The sequence below is a fragment of the Aquarana catesbeiana genome, linkage group LG03 (assembly GCF_042186555.1).
Source record: "Aquarana catesbeiana isolate 2022-GZ linkage group LG03, ASM4218655v1, whole genome shotgun sequence".
Taxonomy (NCBI): domain Eukaryota; kingdom Metazoa; phylum Chordata; class Amphibia; order Anura; family Ranidae; genus Aquarana; species Aquarana catesbeiana.
The window spans coordinates 684,737,956-684,760,884 of record NC_133326.1 but is presented as its reverse complement, the minus strand read 5'-3'; the positions used below and the strand labels follow the sequence as shown (position 1 = coordinate 684,760,884).

Sequence of the window (22,929 nt, the reverse complement as noted above, 5' to 3'; positions counted from 1 at the left end):
CGCCGTCACACATTAAATTAAGACAATTGCGCGGTCATGCAACGCTGTACCCGTATTACATTTTTATTATTTTTTTGCACAAATAGAGCTTTCTATCGGTGGTATTTAACCGCTTGCCGACCAGCTGCCGTCATTATACTGCAGCAGGTCGGCACGATCCCACGAATCGGCGTCATTGTACGTCGGCTCGCGGGATCAGGATAGCAGGTGCACCCGCCCCGCCCCGACGGTCGCAATGACCGCTGTCCACGAGCGATCGCAGGCACGAGGCAGAGCAGGGACGTGTGTGTGTGTAAACACACAAATCCCTGTTCCGTTCTATGAGAAATGACAGATCGTGAATTCCTAATAGCTAGGAACTATGATCTGTCATCCCCTCTAGGTCAGTCCCCTCCCCCTACAGTTAGAAACACACATAGGGAACACAGTTAACCCCTTGATCGCCCCCTAGTGTTAACCCCCTTCTCTGCTACTGACATTTTTACAGTAATCAGTGCAATTTTATAGCACTGATCGCTGTATAAATTCCAATGGTCCCAAAAATGTGTCAAAAGTGTCTGCCATAATGTTGCAGTCCCAATAAAAATCGCAGACCGCCGCCATTACTAGTAAAAAAAATAATAATAAAAATGCTATAAATCTATCCCCTATTTTGTAGACGCTATAACTTTTGTGCATCTTCCGGGGCAGATGTGGTTAATCACCACTGGTTTTTTTATTTTTTGCAGAGGCAAAAAGCATGTTTTTCTTTTTTTTCTTTTTTTGTTATAATATTTTGCAAGTAAATCTTTCTTCAAAAATGTAGGTCAAAATGTATTCTACTTAATTTCTTTGGTGAAAATAACCCAAATCAGTGTATATTATTTAGTCTGTAGGAAAGTTATAGAGTCCACAAACTATGATATACATAGTTGCCAACATTGTAAAAAAAATTTTAGGGACACTTTTTTGGCTGTAGGCGGAGTCTTGTTATAATTAGGGGCGGGGCATGCGTTTGTGGGTGTGGCACAGGGGGAAAGTAAAAATGCGGCCCAGATCCTACACAACAATGGAAATAGGTGTATTCTAGAAAATTTAACAATCAGCAGATAAAGATACTCCAAACACCTGGTGTTAGCACTTCAATCATCCCGGCACCATGGTTGTTATAGTGTCAGGATGATTGAAGTGCATTATTTCTATTATTACATTGTAATATAAAATGAAATCATTCAACACACCATAAAGCTGAATCAGTGGGATCCCTGAGCGTGTCGCCTGCCACCAGCACAGTCCTTCCTTGCATCAGGTGCCCCAGCAGAGTCCGTCCTTGCATCAGGTGCCCCCAGAAGAGCCCCCCTTGCATCAGGAGTCCCCAGAAGACCCCCCCTCACACCAGGAGTCCCCAGCGGACCCCCCCTCACACCAGGAGTTCGCAGCGGACCCCCCTCACATCAGGAGTCCCCAGCGTGCCCCCCCTCACATCAGGAGTCCCCAGCAGACCCCCCTTACACCAGGAGTCCCCAGCGGACCCCCACCGCTCACACCAGGAGTCCCCAGCAGCTTTGTGCTCTGTCTGTGTGTATGCAGGACACAGCTGGTCTAACAGAACCCAGCTCCATCTCTCCCTGTACCTCATCCAAAATCTCTCTGTGCAGTTGACACACGGGACGGAGGGGCGGCGGTGATGGCAGATGATCACATCCTTGTGTTCAGTGGAGAGCGGGGAGGGGCCGCCAATCCCTACAGCCAATAGGCTTCAGTGTACAATAGAATTTTCTATTTGTACACTGAAGAGAGTAGCCGATTGGCTGCCCCTCTACTCTGCACTGAACACAAAGGGAAAAAAACACTCGTGGTGGCGGCAGCGGCCATGTTTGTGTAGCCGCTGCCGTTTTTTATCAAAAACATTCCCATTTTTTTCGGGACAAACTCAAAACCCCGGGAAAATTTTCGGGACAAGCCTAAATCAGGACGAGGGTCCCAAATTCGGGATTGTCCCAGGAAAATCGGGACTGTTGGCAACTATGGATATATATCTGAATTTCGATCAATCCTGATGTACTGATGGATTATCTCCTTTCTTGAGGCCCTAAAATACCAGGACAGTAGCAGTCCAAAGTATTTAGTAAGAGGCATGGCGAGTTTTTTTGAAATTGCAATTTTTTTGTCACAATTTTTTGGAAAATGAAGAAATACATTTTTTTGTGTTGCAATTTTTTACATACTGTCACCAGTGTAGTACAGTGTTATCATATGACTGGTGACAGTATGTAAAAAAAATAAAATAAAAAAAAAAAAATTATAATTTTTTAAAATGTTTTCAAACAAATTACTTTTATTTCACTTTTCTTTTTTTTACATACAGTGACAAGAACACAGTACTACTCTGGGGAGGTGATTAGGGTGATCAGAATTTATTTTCCTTTTTTTTTTTTTTTTTTACACACTATGCTTATAACTGTGCATTTTAGTTATAAGCAACCATTTTTACTGATTGGCCACAACTAATCAAATGGAGCAGATGGGCTGTGATTGGCCCTTTCTGTACCATGTGATGACTGCGACCAATCACAGAGCTCATCACAATAGTACACAATGAAAAGCATGTAACAAAGTATTTTATTGTGTACAATTGTCATGTTATCTGCTGTGATTGACCACAGCGATCACATGGTACAGGCAGCAGGGGTACCATTGCAGCGCTGACAGCCGCTGTATTGATTGGTAAAGGAAATAGTTTGGAACAACTTGGTCCAAACAAACTATTTAAAATCATAGTATTCCCAGAGTAAGGCTTTAAAGCAGAGTTCCACCCAAAAGTGGAACTTCCACTTATCTGCTTCCTCCCCCCCCCCTCCGGTGCCACATTTGGCACATTTCAGGGGGGAGGGGGGAACGGGTACTTGTTTTTTACAGGTACCCTTACCCGCCTCCCAGAGACTGCGCCGCCATCCCTCGGAAATTCGGCCCCCCTCCTCCTTCCTGGCCAATTAGAAAGCGCGTTTTTTTTTACCTTATGATGAATGGCGGTGGCAGCACCAGACAGCCGAATCTAAAATCGGCTTGGGTGTCAATATCACGGGCTCCCTGGACAGGTAAGTGTTCATATATTAAAAGTCAGCAGCTGCAGCATTTGTAGCTGCTGACTTTTATTTTATTTTTTTTCCCCAGGCGGAACTCCGCTTTAACTTTAAACTGATGAACTGTGAAGGCTTTTAAAGCGTTGCCCATGGAAACTTTTGGGTGCCAAACTTTGTCACTATTTTATGGGTGTGCACATATTTAAAGTGGTTGTAAAGTTGAAAGATTTTTTTATCTTAATGCATTCTATGCATTAAGATAAAAAGCCTTCTGTGTGCAGCACCCCCCTCAGCCCACCTAATACTTACCTGAGGTCCCTCTAGCTCCAGCGATGTTGTAGGAATGTCTCGGCCGTCTAGGACTCCCCTCCTCATTGGCTGAGACAGCAGCACTGCGCCATTGGCTCCCGCTGCTGTCAATCAATGTCAGTCAGCCAATGAGAATAAAAAAGGGGGCAGGGCTGGTCTGCAGCTCGGTGTCTGAATGGACACAGGGAGCTGTGACTCGGCTCGGGTGCCCCCATAGCAAGCTGCTTACTGTGGGGGCACCCAACAGGAGGGTGGGGCCAGGAGAGCCGAAGAGGGACCCGAGAAGAGGAGGATCCGGGCTGTTCTGTGCAACAGAGGGGCTGAATATAACATGTTTGTTGTTTTTCATTTTAAAAAAATGAGACTTTACAATCACTTTAAGGCTTGATGTGTTTGGTATCTGTTTACTCAACACAACCCTGGGGAGGTTTAGCTAATCTTCAGGCCTAAAATGTGCTTTTTAACAGATGCAAAAAAATGACTCTGGGATTGAAGTGGTTAGGATGTTTTCCATCAGATGCTGAAGCAGGCCCGGACTGGCCATAGGGCAGACTGGGCATTTGCCCGGTGGGCTGGGGCCGCCTGCTCCATGGCCTGTTGATGCTCAGGCCGCACAGCAGGAGGTTAGCAGCGACCGTGGCCTGGACAGGTCTAACACTGGCTGTGGCCGCCGCTCACCTACCGCTGTGCAGCCATGCCTTTGTCTTCTCCAGGGGAACTACGAATGAGGTTAGCGGCTGCATGGGCTGAGCTGTGTGTCTCTCTCACACACAGCTCAGCCTCAGAGCCGACGCTGACAGTTCCGCTCTCTGCTCTCCGCTCGGATGGACTGCTCCTCCTCCTCCCACCCCTCTACTCCTGAGTCTGCCCCACCCACACATCCCCGGGGAGATGTGAAGGAAGATAAAATCTACAGACAGCCTGTGCCTGAGTCTCCATCCTGGGGTGAGTAAGCTCACCCACTCTCCTGCCTCCCAGTGTATAAAACAAATTTAAGGGGTGCTCTGTGGACTCTGATGTAAAGGGGGCTTTGGTGAGCAGAGACCCCCTTACATCAGAGTTCCCCTTTACACCAGAGTCCACAGCATTCACCCTTAAATCAGGGTTCTCAGAACACCACTTTATATCACATCCCCCCTTAAATCAGGGTTCCCCTTTACATTAGAGTCCACAGAGCTCCCCCTTACAGTAAGTGGAAATTCTGCAGACTCTAAGGGGGGCTCTGCGGACTCTGATGTAAGGGGGGGCTCTGTGGACTCTGACGTAAGGGGGGACTCTGCGTACTCTGACGTAAGGGGGGGCTCTGCGCACTTTGACGTAAGGGGGGGCTCTGCGCACTTTGACGTAAGGGGGGACTCTGCGCACTCTGACGTAAGGGGGGACTCTGCGCACTCTGATGTAAGGGGGGACTCTGCGCACTCTGACGTAAGGGGGGACTCTGCGCCGACTCTGATGTAAGGGTGGTCTGCTCCCACTCTGATGTAAGGGAGGTCTGTGCCGACTCTGATGTAAGGGAGGTCTGTGCCGACTCTGATGTAAGGGGGTTCTGTGCGGACTCTGATGTAAGGGGGGTCTGTGCCAACTGTGATGTAAGGGGGGTCTGTGCGGACTCTGATGTAACAGGGGTCTGTGCGGACTCTGATGTAACGGGGGTCTGTGCGGACTGTGATGTAAGGGGGCTGTGCAGACTCTGATGTAAGAGAGCAGGGGGCGGGAGGAGCTGGAGATCTGCACAGTGATCAGAGGGTAAAAGGGGGGGGGGGCATGATTGCAGGGACCATGTAATATAAAGGGGACTGCACTGTAATCATTACAGTGCAGTCCCCTTTATATCACATTACAGTGTGGAGGACCAACACCAGCCACCCCCCCCCCCCCCCCTCGGTCCATGGAAAAGTTGGCCTATTTTTTGTCCCTGTCCGGGCCTGTGCTGAAGTGTTGGGTGGAGCTGAAATCCAACAGAGTGGCAAATATACGGTCACTATACAGATATCACTGGTAGTGTGTAAACATCGGCAGTATTTACATGATTAGAGCGCAGGCCGCCTTTGCTAAACATATGGTGCTGTGGCTTAGTTGGTTAAAGCGCCTGTCTAGTAAACAGGAGATCCTGAGTTCAAATCTCAGCAGTGCCTATTTGTTTTGTCTTCATCAGAAAAAGTCTACCCTAAAAGAGAACAAAAGAATCCATGCTGGAAATTTCCAACCATTGCCCCCCCTCTCAGAATGGTGGATCCAAACCAGACCCAGTACAGGCAGTCCCCGAGTTACAAACGGGCTAGAGACTGTAGGTTTGTTCTTAAGTCGAATACGTTCGTAAGTCGGAAGTGCACGAGCAGAACGGCAGAGACGTCGTTTTCCGATGTTCTGTCAAGTAGCCGCGCATGCGCAGTATGGCAGAGACGTCTTTTTCCGATGTTCTGTCGAAAGTGCCCGCCGTCGAAAAAGTGGCCGCGCATGCGCACAATGGCAGAGACGTCATGCTGCCTCCCATTCGTAAGTAGGAGTCGTTCGCAACTCGGGGACTGCCTGTATTTAGAGTTGGAGTCCAGAGACAGCCTGATGGATGTTGGAGGAACACATACCAGGCACATCCATATGACACTATTGGAATAAATAGAGAGGAATGGGGGTGTGGCGCTACCTAAAATGACACAGTGTATAAATATGGGATAAATAATCAAAATGTGAAACCCAGTGCATCTGGACCCAATTTAAGTCCACATCTCAATACGAATAGACTGGTTCCTATATATGTGAAAAATATCTGCATAAAGGTAATATAAATAATATAAACAAATAATAAACTATACCAAACACTTCACCAATACACGTAAAATATCATTTCACAGTGCATACACCCTAATTATGAACCAGTCTGGGTGAGTGCCAAAGTGTCCAAAGAATATATAATTATATATAAAATGTCCAATACTCTCTCGTCCTGGTAAAGGTAAATGATGGACAAATATTACAACTTAAACCCAAAAAGCCATGTGACTATGTGAAAATATTATATATAAACCATATAAATCATTCGTGTTGTGTTTTATATAATCCAATCCGACATTATAAAAGGTGTCTATACCCAGCATGTATAGTCCAAAAATAACAGGTGAAAAGACAACGTGACTTCTGTGCTCATAGAATCTGGTGACTTCAGGTGCTCCCCCTGTGTGCCCCCACTCACCAACAGTAGTCACCCCTGCAGGGGGTAGTAAGCACAGAGTGGGTGGCTTTGAATGGATGATCCCCTTGGATGTCTCAGCTTGTGTTCCACACCTCCGTGATCCCGCTCCCATTCAGGGCCCCCCTGATATGCGCTCCAGCCCTGGGCACCTCCGTGTGATTAGTTGCACCAGTCAATCCTCTGTCTCCATGTGCTCATCTCTAGAACCCTCTTTAGTTCTTTAGTTTTAGTGCTAATACTATACACTGTCACTGTACTAATGATACTGGCTGGGAAGGGGTTAACATCTAGGGGCGATCAAAGGCTTAATTGTGTACCTAACAATGTGTAATGTGTGTACAGTGTGCTGCATTTACTAAGGATCACGTTGTTTTCCCTTGGCAGGGAATAAAAAACAGCAAGATCTGTCAGTGAACAGAGCTCTGTATTGTTTACAATCACAGGGCTGTTTTTGAAACACTGATCATCTGATCAGCAGGTCCCGGCGGTCTATCATTGGCCAGAACCTCTTGTTCAGCTTGCGCTAGGACGAATCACAGCCAGGCCAGCGGGCACGCCCGCCCACGCCCCCTGCCCGGGCACGCAGATCATGTACTAGGTACGTGATCCAGCGCAGAGTGGCAGCGCCCCCCGTGTAAATCTTAGGTGGGCGGCAAGCAGTAAAAGTAATCACCTTGTACAGCCAATCAATATCAACTGCACATCAAACAAGAAGTTTGGGAAGCCTGGTTGTTAGATGAGAATATACAGTATGGAGTGTCTTCTGATGGTGGTAGAATGCTCAGGTTCTCCAGGACCCCAAAAAAGAACTTCCAAAGGTGTCAATCCCTATTCAGTGACAGCTCCCCTTCATGCAAATTGTGAGTGGCAAACCCATCATCAATGGTCACCATTTTACTTTTTTTTTTCAGAACTTTATTGAAATCAATTTTATACACTGCAGCAACATCTCCGTGATTTGCTTCACAAAAACCTTATTTAAAACCTGAACCCTCGGAACAAAAGGAAAGGAGTGGACAATCAAATCTGGGAGCAATTCAGATGGTTTGCGGTAGCATCCAACTTTCATCTAGAGTGGGGGTCTCCAAACTTTCTGAACAAAGGGCCAGTTTACTGTCCTTCAGACTTTAGGGGACCAGACTGTGACCAGTGGGAGTAGAAAATGCCCTGGTATCAATGGGAGTAAAGAATGCCCCATCATTGGTCTTAGTGGGAGGAAAATTGCCCCATTGTTGGTATTAGGGGAGGAAATAGTGCCCCATCGTTGGTGTCTTTGGGAGGAATAGTGCAGTGTTGTTGGTATTAGGGGAAGGCTAAGAGGGTTTCAGAGTTTAGAGCACTGGCGCATGTTGAGCCCTTGCTGTTGATCCTACTGGGTAGAATCAACCTCATTCATATACACTTTAAACATAAGGGATGGTTACAGGAAGGAAAAATACAAGTGATGAAGAAAGATTATATGAATGTTACCTGTCCGTAATAAAATCATAAATGTTTCTGAAGGTTTTTATTTATTTTAATACCAGGCACTTTCATTCCATTTCTTTGGTGAAATGAACGGTAATCAGTATTTATTATTTGGTCTGTAGGAATGTTATAGAGTCCATAAACTAAGGTATATATACCGTGTGTATATATATATATATATATATATATATATATATATATATATACACACACACACATAAACACACACACACACACTATATATATATATACACTGTATATACCTTAGTTTGTGGACTCTATAACTTTCCTATAGACTAAATAATAAACACTGATTTGTGTTAAGTTCATATATATATATATATATATATATATATATATATATATATATACACAAAAGTGAGTACACCCCTCACATTTTTGTAAATATGTCATATCTTTTCATGTGACAACACTGAAGAAATGACACTTTGCTACAATGTAAAGTAGTGAGTGTACAGCTTGTATAACAGTGTAAATTTGCTGTCCCCTCAAGATAACTCAACACACAGCCATTCATGTCTAAACCGCTGGCAACAAAAGTGAGTACACCCCTAAGTGAAAATGTCCAAATTGGGCGTCAATATTTTGTGTGGCCCCCATTATTTTCCAGCACTGCCTTAACCCTCTTGGGCATGGAGTTCACCAGAGCTTCATAGGTTGCCACTGGAGTCCTCTTCCACTTCTCCATGGTGACATCACGGAGCTGGTGGATGTTAGAGACCTTGTGCTTTTCCACCTTCTGTTTGAGGATGTCCCACAGATGCTCAATAGGGTTTAGATCTGGAGACATGCTTGGCCTGTCCAACACCTTTACCCTCAGCTTCTTTAGCAAGGTATGTGTTTGGGGTCGTTATCATGTTGGAATACTGTCTTGAAGCCCAGTCTCTGAAGGGAGGGGATCATGCTCTGCTTCAGTATGTCACAGTACATGTTGGCATTCATGGTTCCCCCAGTGAACTGTAGCTCCCCAGTGCCGGCAGCACTCATGCAGCCCCAGACCATGACACTCCCACCACCATGCTTGACTGTAGGCAAGACACACTTGTCTTTGTACTCCTCACCTGGTTGCCGCCACACACGCTTGTCTCCATCTGAACCAAATACGTTTATCTTTGTCTCATCAGATCACAGGACATGGTTCCAGTAATACATGTCCTTAGTCTGCTTGTCTTCAGCAAACTGTTTGTGGGCTTTCTTGTGCATCATCTTTAGAAGAGGCTTCCTTCTGGGACGACAGCCATGCAGACCAATTTGATGCAGTGTGTGGCGTATGGTCTGAGCACTGACAGGCTGACCCCCCACCCCTTCAACCTCTGCAGCAATGCTGGCAGCACTCATACGTCTATTTCCCAAAGACAACCTCTGGATATGACGCTGAGCACGTGCACTCAACTTCTTTGGTGGACCATGGCGAGGCCTGTTCTGAGTGGAACCTGTTCTCTTAAACCACTGTATGGTCTTGGCTACCGTGCTGCAGCTCAGTTTCAGGGTCTTGGCAATCTTCTTATAGCCTAGGCCATCTTTATTTAGAGCAACATTTTTTTTTCAGATCCTCAAAGAGTTCTTTGCCATGAGGTGCCATGTTGAACTTCCAGTGACCTGCATAAGAGAGTGAGAGCGATAACACCAAATTTAACACACCTGCTCCCCATTCACACCTGAGACCTTGTAACACTAAGGAGTCACATGACACCGGGGAGGGTAAATGGCTAATTGGGCCCAATTTGCACATTTTCACTTAGGGGTGTACTCACTTTTGTTGCCAGCGGTTTAGACATTAATGGCTGTGTGTTGAGTTATTTTGAGGGGACAGCAAATTTTCACTGTTATACAAGCTGTACGCTCACTACTTTACATTGTAGCAAAGTGTCATTTCTTCAGTGCTGTCACATGAAAAGATATAATAAAATATTTGCAAAAATGTGAGGGGAGTACTCACTTTTGTGAGCTACTGTATATTAATCGATCAATACTAATGGCCTATTTCATTTCTTGAGGCCTGAAAATTCCAGAACACCCCTTTTTGGAAAATAGACAGTCCAAGGTATTTAATAAGAAGCACGGCGAGTTTTTTGAAGTTGTATTTTTTTGGAAAATTAAGAAATTTAACTGTATTCTTTTGTTTATTTTTTTATATACTGTCACCAGTACAGCATCATCATATAACTGGTGTGGAGGTGATCAGGGACACTGACCAGTGACAATGACAACCATAGTATTTACACACATGCTCAGATTGGAAGGCACCTATAGGATATATGTGGTGCTGTGGCTTAGTTGGTTAAAGTGCCTGTTGAATAAACAAGAGATCCTGAGTTTGAATCTCAGCAGTGCCTGACTGCTTTTATTATTATCATCAGAACACATATACCCAAAAAGAAAACAAATGAATCCACATTGGAAATTTCCAACCATTGCCTGCTCTCAGAATGGTGGATCCAAACCAAAGAAGGTATTTAGGACAGATTATTAGACCCAATACCAAGAGAGAGAGCTTGGTGAACGTTGGAAGAACACATGCCAGAACATACAGGGAGGAGGGGGGACATTTAACCTGGAAAACCGAGGACACCTAGTGGCAGAATAGGATTACTGCACAGCACAGTGCTAAACAGAAAGTGAGCTCTTCAGCCAACCAGGGAGACTGAGGACACCTAGTGGCAGAAAAGGATTATTGCACAGCACAATGCTGAGCAGAAAGTGAGCTCTTCAGCCAACCAGGGAGACTGAGGACACCTAGTGGCAGAAAAGGATTATTGCACAGCACAATGCTGAGCAGAAAGTGAGCTCTTCAGCCAACCAGGGAGACTGAGGACACCTAGTGGCAGAAAAGGATTATTGCACAGCACAATGCTGAGCAGAAAGTGAGCTCTTCAGCCAACCAGGGAGACTGAGGACACCTAGTGGCAGAATAGGATTACTGCACAGCACAGGGCTGGTCAGAAACTGAGTTTTTCATCCAACCTGGGAGACTGAGGACACCTAGTGGTGGCAGAATAGGATTACTGCACAGCACAGTGCTGGTCCAAAACTGAGTTTTTCAGCCAGGCCTAAAATGTTCTTTTTAACAGATGCAAAAAAATGACTCTGCGATTGAAGTGGTTAAGATGTCTTCCATCAGATGCTGAAGCAGGCCCGGACTGGCCATAGAGCAGACTGGGCATTTGCCCGGTGGGCCAGGGCCGCTCCCGCTCCGTGGCCTGTTGATGACTAGGCCGCACAGCGGAAGGTAAGTGGCGACCGTAGCCTGGACCGGGTTAACACAGGCCGCGGTCGCCGATCGCCTACCACTACGCGGCCATGCCTGTGTCTTCCCTGGCAGAAATACGAATGAGGTTAGGAGCTGCATGGGCTGAGCTGTGTGTCTCTCTCACACACACACAGCTCAGCCTCAGAGCCGATGCTGACAGTTCCGCTCCTATGGACTGCTCCACTCTACTCCTGTGTCTGCCCCACCCACACATCCCCGGGGAGATGTGAAGGAAGATTGCACCCAGAAGATAAAAGCTACAGACAGCCTGTGCCTGAGTCTCCATCCTGGGGTGAGTAAGCTCACCCACTCTCCTGCCTCCCAGTGTATAAAACAAATTTAAAGCGGAGGTCTACCCAAAAGTGGAACTTCCGCTCACCTGATTCCTTCTCCCCTCCGGTGCCACAATTGGCACCTTTCGGCGGGGAGGGGGGACAGGACACCTGTCTTTGACAGGTATCCTTTCCCACTTCCGGGAGCCTCAGCCGTGGATATTGACGTCACAGCTGGGGCTCCCTCCTCCTCCCTCCTCCTCTGTCGCCGGGCCGTTAGGAGAGAGGAGCAGCTCTCGCGCATGCGCAGTAGGGTTCCCAGTGTGAAGCCGAATGGCTACACTGTCAGGTACCCTCACCCGCAATGGCAGCGGCAGCACCTGACAGCTGATGGAAACATCAGCTGCTGTGCCGACATCGCTGGACTCCAGGACAGGTAAGTGTCCTATTATTATTATGTTTTTTACCTTTTATTTTTTTTGGGCGGACCTCTGCTTTAACCACCTCAATACTGGGCACTTTGGCGCCCTTCCTTCCCAGACCAATTTTCAGCTTTCAGCGCTCTCACACTTTTAATGACAATTACTTAGTCATGCTACGCTGTACCCAAATGAAATTTTTATCATTTTGTTCACACAAATAGAGCTTTCTTTTGGTGGTATTTATTCACGTATGCATTTTTTTTTTTTTTTTTTTTTGCGATATAAGCGCAAAAATATCGGAAATTTGGAAAAAAAACAATATTTTCTTCTTTCTGTTTTAAAAGAAATCCAATAAGATCGAATTTTGTCATACATTTAAGCCAAAATGTATTCTGCTACATGTTTTTGATAAAAAAAAAAACTGTTAAGTGTAGAATAGTTGGTTTGTGTGATCACGGACATATGTACGCAAATGATCATGTACAGATGTGCGCAGGTGATCACGTACATATGTGTGCAGATTACCATTGGGACGTGTGATCTTAGTGGGACATATGTGGGGGGCAGCTTTTTTTATTATTTGAGGACATGTGTTTTGGGGACATTGTGTGTTGACACTAGGTTGGTGATCAGTGAGTAAAAAGCTGTAAAAAAACAGCTCATACTCACCGATCATCAGCCGGCTGCAGCGATCCCCTCTCCTCAGTGACAACTTCCATGTGAGGAGAGGAGAGCTGATCGCCTAGCAACCGGCTGTGTTTACATCACATGACGGCTGTGATTGGACACGGCCGTCATGTGATCAGGAGGGCCAATCACAGAGCCCTCCTGCCGATCTGAGATGCGCCCTGTCCCGGTGACACGAGCGCATCGGGATCGCGCCGCTGCGCGGGCACGCGTGCGCGCGATCCCGCTCCTTCTGAGGGACGTTCCTGAACATCCACTCAGAAGGAGAGAGCGCCCACCCGGCCGTTAATGTACATTGGCTGGGTGGGAAGTAGTTAAGGGGTGCTCTGTGGACTCTGATGTAAGGGGGGCTTTGGTGAGCAGAGACCCCCTTACATCAGAGTTCCCCTTTACACCAGAGTCCACAGCATTTACCCTTAAATCAGGGTTCTCAGAACACCACTTTATATCAGATCCCCCCTTAAATCAGGGTTCCCCTTTACATTAGAGTCCACAGAGCTCCTCCTTACAGTAAGTGGAAATTCTGCAGACTCTAAGGGGGGCTCTGTGGACTCTGATGTAAGGGGGGGGGGCTCTGCTGACTCTGATGTAAGGAGGGGGGCTCTGCCGACTCTGATGTAAGGGGGGGGGCTCTGCTGACTCTGATGTAAGGGGGGGGCTCTGCTGACTCTGATGTAAGGGGGGGGGCTCTGCTGACTCTGATGTAAGGGGGGGGGGCTCTGCCGACTCTGATGTAAGGGGGAGGGCTCTGCTGACTCTGATGTAAGGGGGGGGCTCTGCTGACTCTGATGTAAGGGGGGGCTCTTCTGACTCTGATGTAAGGGGGGGCTCTGCTGACTCTGATGTAAGGGGGGGGCTCTGCTGACTCTGATGTAAGGGGGGGGCTCTGCTGACTCTGATGTAAGGGGGGGCTCTGCTGACTCTGATGTATAGGGGGAGGCTCTGCTGACTCTGATGTAAGGGGGGGGGCTCTGCTGACTCTGATGTAAGGGGGGGGCTCTGCCGACTCTGATGTAAGGGGGGGCTCTGCCGACTCTGATGTAAGGGGGGGGCTCTGCCGACTCTGATGTAAGGGGGGGGCTCTGCTGACTCTGATGTAAGGGGGGGGCTCTGCTGACTCTGATGTAAGGGGGGGCTCTGTCGACTCTGATGTAAGGGGGGGGCTCTGCCGACTCTGATGTAAGGGGGGGCTCTGCCGACTCTGATGTAAGGGGGGTCTGTGCGGACTCTGATGTAAGGGGGGTCTGTGCGGACTCTGATGTAAGGGGGGTCTGTGCGGACTCTGATGTAAGGGAGCAGGGGGCGGGAGGAGCTGGAGATCTGCACAGTGAGCATGATTGCAGGGACACTGTAATATAAAGGGGACTGCACTGTAATCATTACAATGCACCTTTACAGTGCAGTCCCCTTTATATCACATTACAGTGTGGAGAACCAACACCAGCCACCACTCCCTCCGGTCCGTGGAAAAGTTGGCCTATTTTTTGTCCCTGTCCGGTCCTGTGCTGAAGTGTTGGGTGGAACTGAAATCCAACAGAGTGACAAATATACGGTCACTATACAGATATCACTGGTAGTGTGTAAACATCGGCAGTATTTACATGATTAGAGCGCAGGCCGCCTTTGCTAAACATATGGCGCTGTGGCTTAGTTGGTTAAAGCGCCTGTCTAGTAAACAGGAGATCCTGAGTTCAAATCTCAGCAGTGCCTATTTGTTTTGTCTTCATCAGAAAAAGTCTAGCCTAAAAGAGAACAAAAGAATCCATGCTGGAAATTTCCAACCATTGCCCCCCCCCTCTCAGAATGGTGGATCCAAACCAGACCCAGTATTTAGAGTTGGAGTCCAGAGACAGCCTGATGGATGTTGGAGGAACACATACCAGGCACATCCATATGACACTATTAACTATGAGATAATACAAGTTGCACAGATTTAGGGCCAACATTAACTACTCGACCTCCAGAAGATTTTACCCCCTTCATGACCAGGCCATTTTTTTGCTATTCTGCATTGCGCTACTTTAACCTGCAATTGCGCGGTCATGCAATACTGTACCCAAATTACATTTATAACATTTTTTTTCACACAAATAGAGCTTTCTTTTGGTGGTATTTGATTACCACTGTTTTTGTATTTTTTATTATTATATATTATGTTATATTAATTTAATATAATAAATAATTTATAAATAATATATTATATATATATATAAAATATATAATTAATATAATATATAATTAATATAATTTAGGCCAATATGTATTCTGCTACATGTCTTTGGTAAAAAAAATAAGTGTATATTATTTTGTTCTCGTGAAAGTTATAGTATCTACAAACTATGGTATACATTGGAATTTTTATTTATCTATTTTTTAGTAATGGTGGCGATCAGCGACTTATAGCGAGCAATCTGACACTAGCTGATGCTGGCTGGGGGGGGAGGGGGGGGTACTCTAACTGACACTGACATCAATAGTGACATAAATACAGTAATCAGTGCTAATACTATACACTGTCACTGTACTAATGATACTGGCTGGGAAGGGGTTAACATCTAGGGGCGATCAAAGGCTTAATTGTGTACCTAACAATGTGTAATGTGTGTACAGTGTGCTGCTTTTACTAAGGATCACGTTGTTTTCTCTGCTTGGCAGGGAATAAAAAACAGCAAGATCTGTCAGTGAACAGAGCTCTGTATTGTTTACAATCACAGGGCTGTTTTTGAAACACTGAGCTGATCAGCAGGTCCCGGCGGTCTATCATTGGCCAGAACCTGCTGATCAGCTTGTGCTAGAACGAATCACAGCCAGGCCAGCGGGCACGCCCGCCCACGCCCCCTGCCCGGGCATGCAGATCATGTACTAGGTACGTGATCCAGCGCAGAGTGGCAGCGCCCCCCGTGTAAATCTAAGTTAGGTGGGCGGCAAGCAGTAAAAGTAATCACCTTGTACAGCCAATCAATATCAACTGCACATCAAACAAGAAGTTTGGGAAGCCTGGTTGTTAGATGAGAACATACAGTATGGAGTGTCTTCTGATGGTGGTAGAATGCTCAGGTTTTCCAGGACCCCAAGAAAGAACTTCCAAAGGTGTCAATCCCTATTCAGTGACAGCACCCCTTCATGCAAATTGTGAGTGGCAAACCCATCATCAATGGTCACCATTTTACTTTTTTTTTTTTTCACAACTCAAAATTGACAATCCATTCAATTTTATTCACTGCAGCAACATTTCGGTGATTTGCTTCGCAAAAGCCTTATTTAAAACCAGAACAGTCGAAGCAAAAGGAAAGGAGTGGACAATCAAATCTGGGAGCAATTCAGATGGTTTGCGGTAGCATCCAACTTTCATCTAGAGCGGGGGTCTCCAAACTTTCTGAACAAAGGACCAGTTTACTGTCCTTCAGACTTTAGAGGGCCGGACTGTGACCAGTGGGAGTAGAAAATGCCATGGTATCAATGGGAGTAAAGAATGCCCCATCATTGGTCTTGCCCCATTGTTGGTATTAGGGGAGGAACTAGTGTCCCATCGTTGGTGTCTTTGGGAGGAATAGTGCAGCGTTGTTGGTATTAGGGGAAGGAATAGTGCCCCATCATTGGTGTCAGTGGGAAGAATAGGGCCGTGCAGTTGGTGTCAGTAGGAATAGTGCCCCATCATTGGTTTCAGTGGGAAGAATAAGGGCCTGCAGTTGGTGTCAGTGGGAGGAATAGTGCCCCATCATTGGTTTCAGTGGGAAGAATAGTGCCCCCTTGTTGGGGTCAGTGGTAGGAATAGTACCCTATTGAGGTCAGTGACAGGAATTATGCCTTGGACGAGTGGGAGGAATAGTGTCCCAAGGGCCTGATAAAGGCATGCAAAGGGCCACATTTTTTTGGAGACCACTGATCTAGAGAAGCCACAAGTACCCAACATACTAGCCCTTCTTCAAATAGGGCTCGATGTAGGGCTGAATCTCAGTCCTGGTATCAACTATATTGGCTTTCACAAACACATCATGGGCAGGTGACAGACTGTTATTTGGCTGAGACCACCATGAAAACCTCACTATACCTAACTGGAATATTTCTTTGATGCTTGACTACTTTGCAGGCCCACTGGGATCTTGCAGTTTTGAAAATTTCATCTTGAAAGTGGCCTTTCTGCTCACCATCACCTTGGCTAAGAGGGTTTCAGAGTTTAGAGCACTGGCGCATGTTGAGCCCTTGCTGTTGATCCTACTGGGTAGAATCGACCTCATTCATATACACTTTAAACATAAGGGATGGTTACAGGAAGGAAAAAAAAAGTTTATAATACAATTTATTTTTTATATATGAATATGAATTATATGAATTTTACTGTTTGTAATAAAATCATAAATGTTTCTGAAGGTTTTTATTTATTTTATTTTAATACCAGGCACTTTCATTCCATTTCTTTGGTGAAATGAACATAAATCAGTGTTTATTATTTAGTCTGTAGGAAAGGTATAGAGTCCACAAACTAAGGTGTGTGTGTGTGTGTGTGTATATATATATATATATATATATATATATATATATATATATATATATATATTTATATAAATATAAATATATATATATATATATATATATATATATATATATATATGATGTGTGTTCATTTCATATATATATATATATATATATATATATATATATATATATATATATATAATCAATCAATACTGATGGCCTATTTCATTTCTTGAGGCCTGAAAATTCCAGAACACCCCTTTTTGGAAAGTAGACCGGCCAAGGTATTTAGTAAGAAGCACTGCGAGTTTTTTGAAGTTGTATTTTTTTTTTTGGAAAACGAAGAAATCTAACTGTATTCTTTTGTTTATTTTTTATATACTGTCACCAGTACAGCATCATCATATAATTGGTGTGGAGGTGATCAGGGGACACTGACCAGTGACAGTATGTTAAAAAAAAAAAAAAATGATGTCCACAGAGGGATTGGGAACCGGAGATGGTGGAACTCATCACGCAGGGAGGTTTTGCATGTGTGTGAACCCAGGCTCAAAATCATTACGACAAGCCTGGATTCACATAGGAGCTGTGCAGCAAACAGCATGCTATTCAAAGAAGAATCGCACTGCCTTCCTGTTCAAATCGCATGCAATTCTTTGCAGTGTGATTTGAGCCCATTCATTTTGTATAGGGTCAAATCGCACTGCAAAAGGTATCGGTTTTGGTACTGGGAGGATCTGCACAGGTACAAGTACTTGTGTAAGTACTCAATATCGGCACCAATACAGATTACCAGTATTGGTGCAACCCTAGTATTTACACACATGCTCAGATTGGAGGACCCCCTTAGGAAACATGTGGCGCTGTGGCTTAGTTGGTTAAAGCACCTATTGAGTAAATAAGAGACCCTGAGTTTGAATCTCAGCAATGCCTGACTGCTTTTATTATCATCAGAACACATATACCCAAAGACCCCTTTGGGTATATGTCATTGACCCCCCCAAGCAAATTCAAATCATCTCTGACATGAAGGGATTTTATAGATGTCGTAGATGCCTACCCTGTAGAGTTAGTAAACCTCAACCAAGAAAGAAGGAAGTGTTCAGGTCTACAGTAGATCAGAAAGAATATCAGATTAAACAATTAATGACAATGTCATAGTACCCATGTTACGTACATTATCAAATGCCCCTGCCATTTGCAGTACGTAGGGAGGACCACTCATCCCCTCTGTGTCAGAATACGGGAACATATTAACAATATTAAGAAAGGGTTCCCCAAACACAACTTATCGCGCCACTTCACTGAATTCCATCGTAAGGACCCTAGTGGCCTTATTTTTTATGGTATTGACCAGGTTAAGGACCACTGGAGAGGGGGTAACAAAGAGACACTTGTCTCCAGGAATGAGACAGGATGGATATCGGTTGGGGTCTATTGCCCCTAGGGGCCTCAACTTGGATATAGACCTCAACTGTTTTATAGCCAATCCATAGAGTTTAGTGAGAACCACCTTCATTACGGATGGCATGTCTTCTCCTTTATCCATAGGAGAGGTTTGTTATCTCCATTTTAAGTCTAATCACCATCTTACAAGTACTAGTGGGCACCATTAATATATGGGGTTTAGTACACCCTCATGTTAGGTGATTTCTACTTTAGTATATGCCCCTTTTCCTTTTATGTAGCTTTAGGGGTAAATATGACCTATACCAACAACTTTTAGGAGTATACTGGTGATCCCCTTGGGTCTATACTCTAGTATATGTGGGGTTTTATTGTCTTTCCTTTTTTCTGCCTTCCTTCTTTTTTCCTCTTATGAGGCTTTAGCGTTAATATGACCCATATATATATATATATATATATATATATATATATATATATATATATTTTATATAATTATACTGGGGATTTTTTGGGTCTACTCGTGATGTAGGCTAGGGGTCTAATCCTGTTGTAGGTTTAGTGTCAAGGTCATTGTCTACCTTGTAAGGGTACCTACCCCTGTCAGGTGAATCCAGTGATCGTAGTAACTTCTAACCCTGGAGCACAGTAATGGGAAGTGCCACATACACTATTTATTTAGTAAACTACCATCTGGTGGCTAATCCTAGGTATTACATGTAGCCACACATTGGGTAGGATGAACCCTTTTTAGCTTATTGGTTATTTCTACAACCTTTTTATATAAGACCTGTAGGTGCGTATATATGCATAATTAGTAAATATAGTTTTATTTATTCTTAAAACATACTCAATACCTCACTGGCATTTTTTCTACATCTTCTCTGTAGATTTTATGATTAAAGATGTTTATAATTTGCATATATGTTTTTATGATATCCTAGTTTTGCGCCTATCACCTTTGCAAGGTAGTATCTGGCTTTGCAGGGTAGTGTACTTGTAATGCCAGTACTTACCACTGGGGGCCCTGCTTATGGCCTATGACCTAATATAGGTATGGGCACGAATTTATTTTATTTATTTTATCTGTATATATCTTCAATTTTTAATAGTGTTTACGAGTATGAAGATTTATGATGCCTCCTCTATATATATATACACATAGACTGCATATGTTATTGTCTACCAATATATCTGTATAGGCGAGCGGAGATGCACAAGGTCCGCAATAATTAATAATGGGATTAGTCAAATTTAGATGGACGTTTATGTTCCCCCACTCTCTAATAGGGTTTACTTTTGAGGGAGGGTTTAGTTCATCCTGATTATCCAATCATGTCCTCCGCAGTAATGGGAGAAGGGAGGATCTCGCATTTCCGCTCGCTACATAAAATGTGAGGTGTAGCAAGATGGCGCCGCCTTTGAAAACGTTGATGACGAAACGCGTAAGGCGGGGCTACGCACTTACGTCACTTCCGGTACAGGGTCAGGGAGCCTGGAACACAGCTGTACCGCACACTGCGAGACGGCTCTTCCTGGTTAACGAACACACGCATGGTAAGTATTTTGTAGATGTTATTCCCATATGGGAAATACTTTTGTTTTATGGGTATTTAAATAAAGAATTTTTATTCAACATACTACACTATGGAGTGTTATCTCTTCATATGAGGACTCATCCCTGGATATCCCTTTCTTGGATATGGTGACAGAGGCTGTGATGCACAGATGATCGATCCGGATGTCCTGGGATAGTGAAAGCAGGAGCCATTGCTAAAGGGACCACAGGGAATCATCTGGAGACTTCCTATGATATTCCATATTGCCTGTCACCCCTGTAGGGGTACAAGGAGCTGGTGAGTGGGGAGCCATAGGGGGAGCACAGAAGTCACCGGTTTATTTCTTGCCACAAGAGTCACCAGACTGTTTGGAACTTTTTGCAACATATTCTTTTTTGCTAAACCAATTTTTTGGAGTATTGCAGTCTTTTTGACTTCTTTTTTGCATAAACGGTTTTTATTTTTTTGCACGGACTGCACAATAGCTTAGCACTGCAGATCACATTAGTATACATGCTGGTGTCATGTATTATTTATTGATGGTTTAATTAATCACCCTATTTTTAACTGCTTTATTGTATTTTTATAGTTGTTTTTTTTTTCTCACTGAATGATTAGTTTGAATCAGTTATATTTTTATAGGGGGCTACTTATATTATGTGTTTACCCTCACAGCAGTATTAGTGTTGCACATTTAGTTCACACACCCCCTTAAAAGGGAGCGCCATTCACCCCATCCTTTATTTTATCTCCAAAGACCCCTTTCACACAGGGTGCTTTACAGGCGCAAAAAATAGCGCCTGCAAAGCGCCCTGAAAGAGCCGCTCCTCACACTCCAGTGTGAAAGCCCCGAGGGCTTTCACACTGGGACCATGCGCTGGCAGGACAGGTAATCTTTGGAGTGGTGAAGGAGCGGTGTGTATACCGCTCCTGTCCATTGAAATGAATGGGGCAGCGCGCAGCTATAAGACTGGCATAGCGCAGCTGTAGCAGCGCTTTGCAGTGGTTTTAATCCTTTCTCGGCCGCTAGCAGGGGGGTAAAATACCGCCGCTAAAACGACAGTAAAGCAGCGCTAAAAATGTCGCTGTTTTACCGCCGGCGCCCGCACCGCCCCAGTGTGAAAGGGCTTAAAAAGAAAACAAATGAATCCACATTGGAAATTCCCAACCATTGCCTGCACTCAGAATGGTGGATCCAAACCAAAGAAGGTATTTTTAGGACAGATGATTAGACCCAATACCAAGAGAGAGAGCTTGGTGAACGTTGGAAGAACACATGCCAGAACATACGAGGAGGAGGGGGGACATTTAACCTGGAAAACTGAGGACACCTAGTGGCAGAATAGGATTACTGCACAGCACAGTGCTAAACAGAAAGTGAGCTCTTCAGCCAACCAGGGAGACTGAGGACACCTAGTGGCAGAATAGGATTACTGCACAGCACAGTGCTGAACAGAGTTCTTCAGCCAACCAAGAAGACTGAGGACACCTAGTGGTGGCAGAATAGGATTACTGCACAGCACAGGGCTGGTCAGAAGGTGAATTCTTCATCCAACCTGGAAGACCGAGGGCACCTAGTGGCAGAATAGGATTACTGCACAGCATAGTGCTAGTCAGAAAGCGAGTTTTTCATCCAACCTGGAAGACTGAGGACACCTAGTGGCAGAATAGGATTACTGCACAGCACAGGGCTAGTCAGAAGGTGAGTTCTTCATCCAAACTGGAAGACCGAGGACACCTAGTGGCAGAATAGGATTACTGCACAGGACAGTGCTGGTCAGAAAGAGAGCTCTTCAGCCAACCTGGGAGACTGAGGACACCTAGTGGCAGAATAGGATTACTGCACAGCACAGTGCTGAACAGAGTTCTTCAGCCAACCAAGAAGACTGAGGACACCTAGTGGTGGCAGAATAGGATTACTGCACAGCACAGGGCTGGTCAGAAAGCGAGTTTTTCATCCAACCTGGAAGACTGAGGACACCTAGTGGCAGAATAGGATTACTGCACAGCACAGGGCTGGTCAGAAGGTGAATTCTTCATCCAACCTGGAAGACCGAGGGCACCTAGTGGCAGAATAGGATTACTGCACAGCACAGTGCTGAACAGAGTTCTTCAGCCAACCAAGAAGACTGAGGACACCTAGTGGTGGCAGAATAGGATTACTGCACAGCACAGTGCTGGTCCGAAACTGAGTTTTTCAGCCAGAGCTGACTTCTTTTTAACTGGGGCCTTATTTTATTTATGAATACAGAATTTTTTTTTACAATTTCCAAATATTAATTTTATATATATATATATATATATATATATATATATATATATATATATATATATATATATATATATATATATATTTATTTATTTAACTATTATCATCATATATTATTACAGAATATAGTTTTCTTTTACAATTTCAATATATTAATTTAATATATATTCAAATAATTACTTATTAATTACTATTATTGTTTTTATTATCATCATATATTAATACAGAATATATTTTTTTACAATCTCAATATTTTAATTTATAACGTGTGTATATATTTATATTCACATATAAATAATCGAATATTTACTATTAATTCATTATTCTCATTATATATTATTTATTAATACAGAATATTATTTTATTTACAATTTCAATATATTAATTTATTATAACTAGAAAATCAAATAATTATTTTTTAATTACTTATTATCATCATATATTATTTTAATGTTATTTTCGGATACACCACGCCCCCTTTCTCAAAGCGGCGCCGCACGCCAGCGTTGGTCACGTGTTTCATCCCTCTTCCAGCTTAGCC

General features: G+C 44.4%; 1 non-coding gene across 1 annotated transcript; it reads left to right on the top strand.

Moving 5' to 3' along the window:
- Positions 1–14,316: 14,316 nt before the first annotated feature.
- On the top strand, positions 14,317–14,390 carry TRNAT-AGU (transfer RNA threonine (anticodon AGU)). Its single transcript has one exon. It is a non-coding gene; the product is annotated as a tRNA-Thr (tRNA).
- The last annotated feature ends 8,539 nt before the right edge of the window (positions 14,391–22,929 follow it).